At 43.7% G+C, this 10,823-nt stretch overlaps 1 protein-coding gene across 1 annotated transcript in view; it reads right to left on the reverse strand.

Moving 5' to 3' along the window:
- The window catches only part of LOC120408080, a 92,226-nt gene extending 86,873 nt beyond the window's left edge, over positions 1-5,353 (reverse strand). Inside the window, exon 1 of the mRNA XM_039544611.1 lies at positions 5,330-5,353. The gene's annotated coding sequence lies outside the window, so the exon portion shown is untranslated. The remainder of the gene's footprint in view (positions 1-5,329) is intronic.
- Between the last annotated feature and the right edge of the window lie 5,470 nt (positions 5,354-10,823).

Genomic DNA, 10,823 nt, shown 5'->3' on the forward strand with positions numbered 1-10,823 from the left:
ACTAGTCAACCACACAGCTCATTTGGAACCAGACATATGCAATCAGGCAGCAGCAGAGACCAAAAATGAACAAACAAACAAAAAAGAGTACAGTACTGTGTTAAATGTAAACTACTAAAAAAAAGGGAAAGCAGCATTTGTCTTCTGCACAGTAAAGTTTTGAAGCTGTATTAAGTCAATGTTCAGTTGTAAACTTTTGAAAGAACAACCATTATGTTTTGTTCAGAGTTATGAACAACTGCTATTCCCGAGGTGTTCATAACTCTGAGGTACTACTGTATGTAACTCACAAGGCTGAACACAAACCCCATGAATGGCCTGATGTTTCAGTGTTAAACCAGTTTTACATTGGTATAACTCTGCAGTGCTGAAATATTTTATTTATTATTATTATTTGTATTGCAGTAGTGCTTAGGCCCATTGTCCTAGGCACTTTACAAACATAAGAAATATATAGCCCTAGATCCATAAAGGTATTTACATGCCTAACACAGACAAATCAATGGGAGGTAGACACCTAAATATCTTTGAGGATGTGGGCTTTACACTCTAAATAATAAATCCAAAGTTTTAATTGGTGGGCTTGATAGCATCTCTCACCACCATCCCCAACGTGCACACTCAGTGTGGGTCCCGCTTTACACCTAGAGGCCCTCAAGTCTACCAGTGGCTTAGCACAACTGGCTGTGCAGGAAAGATTTGACACTACTTTAGATATTTGTCAGTATGAAAACATTTGATGAAACTGGCCTCAGTGGCTATGGACAATTCATGCTCAAGAAGCAAATATTCAGTGAGACACTGTGCTGCAACAAAGGAGCTTTTGGGTCTGCTAGAAGTCATTTAGGTAATAGCCTCTGGAAGTCAGAGCTTTCCCTTCCATAAATACAGTGGGGGTGGGGGGCATGATGCTCTCTCTGGTTTTTTTCTTTTTTAGCTTCGGGACCAAGCCTGCAAGGCCCTACTGAGATACCAGAAAGATAAGGAATTTGGGGCCTTCCAAAAACAATGGAGGAATAAACTACTAAGACTGGATCCTCCAGTCTGGTCAAGCTGCACTCATTGTGGCATTGGAGGTGGGGACAAAGGTGGCTTTCACCTGCTTTGGAGAACCCCAATTCTGGACCTGAGAAAATCCACAGGTAGCAGTTTAAGACAGAATCATGGCCCCTTTTTGGTTGCCAGTCTGGTTTCCATTAATATATCTCACCACTGTATAATCATAGCTTTACTGATTCTGTCCACAAAGCATCACCACCTGAACATTGTGACTGCAAGGGAACTAATATAAAAACAATGCAAATCCCAGCACTAACAGGGTCGAACTACATCTATAAAATTAAAGCGCAATGTAAACGAGTATCACCATAGCTAAAGGTAAAATTCAAACAGACTAGCAATTCTATAGCTAAACTATGTGTAAAATCAACTACAGATCAGCATGAACATAACTAACCTCCATATAAACTTAGTCATGGGTAACTTCAAATGGTTCAGAGACTGAATAATAACCCAAAACCTACTGAAGAACCCATCAAGTTCTGCAGCCCTGGGTGTGACTAGGACAATGACCCTTCAAACCCATCTGATGTTATATTTTGTAGAGGGAAGACCGGCCTGCTTGAGTCTTCCAAAATCTTTGGAGGGCATACTGTTCTCACATCTGGTGATGGTAGGTTACCTATCTAATACATTGCATGTCTGACAGGAGGTGTAGGCAGCCTTCCTTTCTTAACTACAGGAAGCAGCAATCTAAAGGTAACTCCTTGTTGCTGCTACTCTGACTGACAATTAGTCCAAATTGCTTCTCCTAGCCCTCCAGGTCACATGGAATAGGATCAGCCAATCTGGAAACCAGAACTGATACCCTGTGACCAATCTCAGCCGACCAATGTGAAACTCAAATGTGAAAAAAATAAATGCAAAATGTAGTGGGCATGTGTGTGTGCACGTGCACACACACACCTTCAGCGTCCCCAGTAGCAAAACATTTTTATATGCTTTTCTTGGTGAAAAAACACAACACTTCAAATATTTGCTTCCATTTGGGCAATATTTGTGCAACTTTGGAAATAAGGTTAATCTAAAAAGCTTTACAGTTATTTTGCCCATCTCTAGTCCCCAGTTCCTAGGAGCCTTTTGTCATATGTTAAAGCACAGCATGACCATGGGCATGTAACAGGCACCTTTGAATCCCTCTCTCAGCTATACTAAGTACACCAAGACTGTAGCTGAGCTCTGGCCCAACCTCTTAAAAATGTCAGGACTATAATAGCAGGCAGAAAAAGTGTTAAGGAAAGATGATAAATGAAGAAATGATACTCCAGAGTTTTCCCAACATGCAAAATATAGAGCTCCTAGTTTGTCCTAAATAAGCCCTTTTTGTGAACAAAATCTAGCCATGAATCCATTCCGGGTTCCCTTGCGTAAGGGGATCAGACCGAGCCAGGTATTGAGGGCAATGATTGCTGACCTCACAGACGATCAGCTGCTGCTGACAGTATTGCAAAGCCACAATGTCCCAGAGAGAACTCTGCGGACAGTGCCTCAGGAGGAACAAGCCTTTCCAGAGTGCTCTGGGAAGCAGGATGAGTGCACCAGCCAGCTCCACAGTCCAGTGTAAAGGAAGAGAAAAGACAACACACCTTTCCCATCCCCACTTCCTTTGTGTCCCTCCCTGCCAATGGTAGGAGGCATAGGCACCGACTCCGTGGGTGCTCTGGGGCTGGAGCAATCACAGGGAAAAATTGTTGGGTGCTCCCCTCCCCAGCTCTCCTCTGTCTCCTTTCCTGAGTGCACCATCCCCGCTACTCCTCCCAATGCTTCCCACTGTGAAACAGCTGTTTCACAGCGTAACAAGCTGTGGGAGGGATGGGGGAGGAGGGGGAATGTGGCACACTCAGGGAAGGAGGCGAGGAAAAGGCGGGGCTGGGGTGGGGATTTGGGGAAGGGGTTGGAATGGGGGCAGGGCAGGGGTGGAGTCAGGGTGGGGCATCCACTGGTGCCAGCAGAAGTTGGTGCCTATGATAGGAGGGAGAGTCCATGCAATCCCCCCACATGTAAGGACCCTGACATTGTTTGGGGGAGCAGAAGGAAGAAGGGCCCTCTCTCCCACTTTGCACCCACACAATGGTCAGCAATAACCTACTGGTCCTAAGCAGTGCCAGGTTTACAATGGCACCACTGGCGCCATGGAGCGAGGCCCATGCTCAGAAGGGGGCCCGGGCCTGCTCTCTTTGCACTGTGCCCTGAGACCCCGCCAGCTCCCCCCACTCACTCACCACTTGCTCCTCTCAGCCTGCCTGCCTGCCGGCCAGCCGAGGGCTCCTCTCCACCCCCTGCCACCACCCACTTCTCTCTGCCTCCTGGCCGGACCCCAGTGCACCTCTGGCTCCTGGCAGTCTCTGCTTCCCACCACCTGTCTCCCTGGACTGAGCTGCCTGGGACTGGTGCAGAAGCCTGGCAACTCTCAGCCAGTTGGGGCAGGTGGGAGGCTTGGCTGGGCCCTTCCAGGCAAGTGGGCCCTGAGGGAGCCTGGCTGATCGCACCACTTCCAAGGGGCTGGAGTGATTCCCTGCCCCGGGACCAACCCTGACTGCACTGGTGGCTCAGCCTGGCAGACACAGTCGCCTCCCAGAGGGCCAGTGAGTGCGGCCGGGAGGCAGGGCATGAGGGAGTGGGTCTCTGGAGGACCTGGGGGTGGTGCTGGGCTGTGACGGGGCAGGGAAGATATGTTTGTGTTGGGGCAGCAGGGAGTGGGGGTTCTGGGTGGGGCGTTGGGCAGGTGTGGTGGGGCTGTGGGCAGAGGGGCACTGGGCAGGGGTGGTGGTGTGCAAGGCACTGTGCATTTGTGACAGGGTTCGGGGGGCACTGGGCATAGCAGGTCCAGGGGGACTCTGTCCATAGGGAATCAGGGGTGAGTTTTGGTGTTGGGTGGTGCAGCCTGGGCCCACCCCTGAAGGGAAAGGGCATGATGGCAGCACAGGCCCAGGTGGGCGATTGTGTGTCTGGTGATTGCCTGTTTGTAAATAGTGCCCTCCCCCTGGGCTGGGTGGAGTGGGGCCCCTGGCCAGCCCCTTGCTCTGGAGATCACCCCCCTCCTCCATTGCACCCATGGGAGCCTACAAAAGGTTAATCTGGCCATGCGCCTAAGTGTTTGAGAACACTATGCTCATTTTTACAGTTTATACACACCCTGTTTAAAGCATTGATATTTAGTTGTGAGTAGCTACAGCTCTGTTTTCATTTTCAAGTCTGTGCTTGCTAACCTGAGTAATCTAAGTCCTTATGTCTGAATTGTCATAGCAATTAGTACTCATTACAGTGCTGCTATTATGAATTTGGGCGTGGAACTATAGACATTGCCTCTAACAAGCTGGTGTTGGCTCCTTGTGATGCAGAGGGGGCACTTCCTGTCATGGTTTAGACAACATACAATTAGTACTGTAAATAAAAAAACAGTCATGGTGAGTCATTCCTTCTGTGCAAAGTTTCAAAGTCACTGTTGCAAGCATGTTCGTATTGTACTGGAATTAAATTGTATAATGGAACTGGATTTCAGCAAAGTGTGAACTGCATGTAAATAGAAACATATGGGATGAAATCCTGGCCTCATCAAAGTCAATGGCAAAACTCCAATTGACTTCAGTGGTGCCAAGAATTCCACCACATCAATTTGTGTCTGTCAGAGTGAGCACTCACCCTCTGTAGCCCAGTGTGAAACCACAGTTAAATTGCTGCCTCAGGTTCCCTTAGTGCAGGGGTTCTCAAACTGGGGGTGGGGACACCTCAGGGGGTCACAAGGTTATTACATGGGGAGGGGGGGGTCACAAGCTGTCAGCCTCCATCCCAAACGCTGCTTTGCCTTCAGCATTTATAATGGTGTTAAATATATAAAGAGGTGTTTTTAATGGGGTGGGGCAGTAGAGGGTCACACTCAGAGGCTTGCTATATGAGAGTGGTCACCAATTCAAAAGTTTGAGAACCACTGCCTTAGTGGGCATTCAATACATTCAATGAGGTTGTATAAAGTGAAAAATACCCCTCCCAGGATCTAGTTTATTTAATCAATCACCCAATATGATATGTAAACAAATCTTCTTATGCTATTCTGCAGTGAATTCCCAGGCTTCTCCACTGCCTGGAGCTCTGCAGTCTCTCCCCTGTTGACTGAGAGAATCTCTCTCTGTCTGGACAGCTCTGCTAACTCAGAGCATCTCTTGCCCTACCTGCCTGGAAACCTTCAGTCTCTCTGGGTTCTGGGGATGGTTCCTCTCTCCAGGATCCTCTGTTTTCCAAAGAGCAAAACTGGGAGTGGCTTCCTACCCACCTCTCAGGTAAGCTTCCTCCCTGGGTTGCAGGCCCCCTGCCTGAGCTATCATTACCCATTATAAGGTCCAGGTGTTCATTAACTACCACAGAGCCACTTAGCTATTTACTATCCACAGGTGAATCTGGGATTGCACCTGTTCCTTAGCAGAGCCTGTCACAGGAAGGCTGGGTGTTTGAGCCCTCAGAGGGCTAGCCTTTGTGATACTGTCCAAAAAAATTTATTTGAAACTGATTTATTTCCTAGGCTGCAGAGAAGCCAATATTTTGCTCTGCTGGTGAACCTTACCCTTTTCTGTAAGGTGCGTAGAAGACTTTGGACTGCAATAGTTTGGGGAACAGATACAGAATATTCCTCAACATGTATTCACACACACCTTGTATATATAGGGGATGGAAGCTACACTAGAAAATCCCATTTGAACAAGTGGGAGTCTCCCCAAAAAGTCTGTGCACACATAAGTGTGTGTTTGCAAAGTTGCCTGATAAGTAGAAGATACCATCTTTCAAATATCAACTGCACAAATTCTTCAGGGACACATTTTGAATGTAACAGCAAACAATAGATTAATGAGTAGGAAATGTTTTGCTTAATGGACCTGAAGAAATAAAGGTGGTGTTCTGGTTTTTTTCTTTTTGTTAGGCTCCTCCCACTTCCTCTCTTGCCAAACAAAATGTGTAATTTACAGTGAGCTAAGGTAGTATGATTTGTTGCCTGTTACTCAGTACTCATGTTTTGGTACATGGTCCCAAAACACCCTTAGGCACAACCATCCATACAATAAGATAAAGAGGCTTAAACCAATGCAATGTATTCAGAGTTGAAACCTATATTATCCCTTGATGCTTGAAAAGTGAAATTACACCCAATTAGACCCAAATTTTGGAAACCAAGGCACAACTCAGTCTAAATACTGCGCTGGTGAAGTCTGGGGAAAGAAACCCGATTTCAACATTTGTGGTCACTTTGAAATCTCGAGGTGCAGCATTGAACAAAAATTAACAAAACAATTGTTTCAGATTAGGCTCAAGGACTGGCACAAGGGTTAGGTCTTATTTTTATTTTATCCAAATTGGTTTCTCTATCAATAACTATTGTTGTATGCTCATATGTCAAAATAAATGTTACTTTGTCTAGCTCAGCAGGGCTCAACTGTTAACAGCCCCAAAGTCTCTTTTTCATTGAGAGACACCTAAGGATTCAACTTTGAAACATAAAAAATCCAGGTAAAAACAGGTTTATTGTAAAGCAAAATTATACGAAAATGGCTTGTGAAGTCAATAGGGCTAGTCATATGAATAAGGATTTCTCACACGAATGAGGGTTTTGCAAATGTGGAAACCAGTAGAGTAGATAATAAACATAATTACTGTGCACTAAAACAACTTTCCTAAATTTAAGACATCATGGCAGAATTTTGCACTTACACTACTCAGTGAACAGAGTAGATGAACATAGAGTTAACCCTATTTGTGTCTGTTTTCTTCTTTCTTTCAAATTGCTGTTCTTGCTTTTGGCAAAAAATTGTCACCGCATTATCAAGATATCACATAAGGCCTTTGCTCAAAGCCCTAAAGAAGTGAGATGTATGAAGGGTTATATAGACACAGATGGCCGCAAAGTCCTGGGTTGACTGTTGGTAGTCTTCAGTTATTCCTACCAACCTTTCACTTCTACCATACAGCAGCAGATTCTGAGAAGGGAAAAATGCACATATTAGGCAAGAGCTCACTAGAACTACTGATGTATGTCTCAATAACAATACTTATTGCTAAAATAGAAAAATATACTAGTGTCAAGTTCTCAATTCCATCAGATCAGAGTTTGCAATATTACCGACAGACTGTCTGTCTGTAATATTGCAAACTCAGTCAGACAGAGACCAGGGAAGGGCAAAGCAAGACAGAATTTTCTGTACAAATTAACAAAACAAAATCCACCCCTAGCAGCATGATCTAGGTGGATTTTTTAAAAGGACTCTTTTTCTAAGGCGATCATTGTTGCTGGGGAATCTTTAACCCGAAGCAAACAAAAGTAATTTCAAATCCCATTCACTCCCATCTTTCCATCTGCCAATGATTTTGTAATGCTAACATCTTAAGTCTTTGCTGCAGTACAGGGCAATTGCACCTGCATTTCCCCTCAGTCGTCCAGCAAAGGCACCAGGTTCCTGGCTTCCAGCTCCCTTGCAGTTGCTTTTCTGGATAGAGACCCATGTCTCTCTCCCTTCTGACTGAGATATTCCCAGGCTCCACAGTTCCCTGCCTTCACTGTGTATTTTCCCAGCACAGATGGGTTACCCAAGGACATCTCCTTGCTTTCTCTTCAGAGATTGATAACAGAATGACTGTCAACAGTTATAAGTTACCATGCAGCACTTCCTATGCCAGCCTACTTTATTCTTAAGGTAAAAATCATTACAGACAAAAATATATTAAAAACAGTAAGACGACCTGCATGCTAGAATTAACCCCAACCCAAACATGGATTCTGGTAGGCCCAGTCCCGTCCAATACTACTTGAAGGATTGGGGCCCTTCATGGACCATGGGTCCTGTCCATTTGTTGGATCAGGAAGAAGGCAAGAGAGAGTTTAAAACCAGGGTATTTATCCAAAAACTGTTTCTTTGTCTGTCAGTCCCTGAAGAATTTAGTCTGAACTAGTATATGCAAACCTTTCCAAGAGGGTGGGTTCTCTGGAGATGTCACAACCTGAGTGAATACACCTAATCACTCCCAGCCATTGTCCTGTTTACTCTTCCCATGGAAATACATACAGTTCCACAATTACATTTTTTACCCCAAAGTATTCACCTAGTTCAATAAAGTTTAATTTAATTCAATAAAGTTCATTAAAGATATTGCAGGAAATTGTCAGACTGTCACACAGCTCTGATCCAGCAAGATGTTCAAATGTGTACTTTAACTTTAAGCATGTGTACTTCCCATAAGTCAACGTGCGAGCACGTATTCTGCAAATAGTTTTCCCATCAATGTTATGATATTAGTCTACTCTGCTATAGAAAGATTATAGCACTAAAATCAGCAAGAAGAGGAAAACTGTTATAAAATGTCACTAGAATAAACTGCACATATTTTCTTATCTCCCTTAGGCTAAGGCAGTGAAAAAAATATGTCAATCTATGTGTTGGTGTCATGTTTACAGAGAGTCAAGAGCTAGCTAAGCCATCTGGATCAAGGCTTCCTTATTTTTGGCTGGCCTTATGGAAAGACATCTTCAGCTTCCTCTCCTCCCTTCCAATGGCATGATGTGGTGGCAAGTCTTTCATAACAGAATGAAAAAACGGAAATCAAACTTTATACTAATTTTATTGAACTTTAAACCCAGGCCTGGATGTGAGGAGGGGAGGGAGGTTGAGGGGGTAGGAAGAGAATAAATCCTGGTTTAAAGTGGTCTTTCTCTCTTGAAAGTGTGTATGTACGATAAAATATACTGAGACTGAGGGCTTAATCATGGCTTTGCCAAAAACCCTGAGCAAGGGGCAGCATGACGTCCTTGGAGAAGATTGGAAGGCAAATTGTAACTCTGAGGGATCCAGAAAAGAAGTGAAACTGCCATTGGCATTTGAGAGTTAAAAGGAGGTGAATGAGGAGAGCAGAGGGGAAAAAATGGAAAGAATATGAGGCAACAAAGATGATGATGAGTTTTATGAGAATGAACTAAGGAAATTAACCACTAGCAGGGGGGGGGGGGAGGGAGGAAGGGAACAAAAGAAACAAAGGTATCTCAATCTGTATTTATTCGTCAGTGTAAATTTCCCATCTAAAAAGGAAAGATGCATAAGGACAGCCCCAGCTTCAAAATAACCATATAAATGAAGGAAGGTAACTATTCTGTCTCAGACCACTGCAGGACAAGGAGGACTATGTTCAGGAAATGGATTTTTTAACTAAATAGAATAAAAAAGTTATTAATTGATACAGTGGGTGAAGAAATGTGTCTTGGAATAGCACTAATTAATTCATTATTAATTGACCAACAGCAGTGGTAATGAAACGCACGTTCCTATTTAATTTGTTCTTAGGTTCAGCTAAGTTATTTTATGGACTTGATGGGCCTGATTCCCCACTGTCTTGCACCCCGAGCAGTCATTTTCAACAGCACAAAGTAAGCACAAAACACTACTGTACCGGAATGGTAGCACTCACTTTACACTGGGCACGGGGCAGAGCAATGCCAACAGATAACCAGGCTCTGTGTTCCAAATAGGTGTTCCCCATTTTCTGCACTGTACTGCCACCCAGTGGGGTGTCTTCACAGCAAGAAAAGAAAATACTGTATTACAGCAGAGATTTAAATACAAGTGTTCTAAAAGTCAAAAGGGCTGATGGAGATTTGAGTGTCCGATTCAGACACTGATTGTTTTCTATACAATCTGAATGATAAACAACTAAAATATTTATCTTATTGTAGAAATTGTGACTGGTAATTCTATTATTTTCAATACTTTTGCTTATAGTCACATACTTTAATAGGAAAGAAGAAAAATAAATGTGAACTAGTACTAGATAAATAAAACATAGCCAGCATCCAATTATGGGTGCAAAGAAAAATAACTGCTGTGGAAATTGCAGATAAATTATTGTGGAACAAAATATGCCCTGGAGTATCTGTACTAGCTTAGTAGAGCTGTGCTCACACCAGGGCTGAATTTGGCTGTAACTAAATGGGGAGTATCCTCAGTCACATGGGACACTGAACATATGAGAGATGGAGATGTGGTGAGTGTGTGTTTGAGAGATAAGTTATTATGGGATGGGGCTTATTATTTGGTGGATTTTAGGGAGCGATATGCAGATAGCTGTCACTAGAGTTTTGGGGTAATAGGAATAAGCGGAAGAGAGTTAATTTTGAATAATTAACATAATAGAAAGTTGAATGCCAAAATGATGACAAAGTACACCTAAATAGTCGTGTGCGTGTGTATCTGTGCCAAGTGCATGAATGGAGATACTCCTTTCTGGAAACTAAACCATTTTTTCCTCCCTGCCTCAGAAATAGAATTGTGAAGAAAAAAAAATTCTGCTGTTGTTACGTTTTTGCATGCACCAGGTGCCATACACTTCCAAAATCTTTTTCTGGGGGAGATATAACTAGATCCATGCCATCCTAAAAGGGCCTATTCTTCTCCTCTGCAAATTCCCTACCCTGCATGAGCATTATTTCATATGCAACCATTGGAAATCATTCATTGTGGTGTGGGCAGGCTAAATGATATTACTCAGGACACTTTGCACCTGCCAGCCTGGTCTTGTGTATAAAATGGAAAATGTGTTCAGCTAAGTAAACCATATTTTGCTGTACCACCCAGTGTTGTGCTTACTGTTCAAATAGGATGACTTGTCAGGAAAAAGGAAAATAGTTTGGGAAAAGTGGTTATGTAATGACAAAACCCAGTGTAAACGTATCCTGGCTCAGGAGATTTTTCACTTTGAGAAGCCAGAATCTGGCCACAAGGGAAAAGACATAGTCC

The sequence above is a fragment of the Mauremys reevesii genome, linkage group 6, assembly GCF_016161935.1.
Source record: "Mauremys reevesii isolate NIE-2019 linkage group 6, ASM1616193v1, whole genome shotgun sequence".
Classification (NCBI taxonomy): domain Eukaryota; kingdom Metazoa; phylum Chordata; order Testudines; family Geoemydidae; genus Mauremys; species Mauremys reevesii.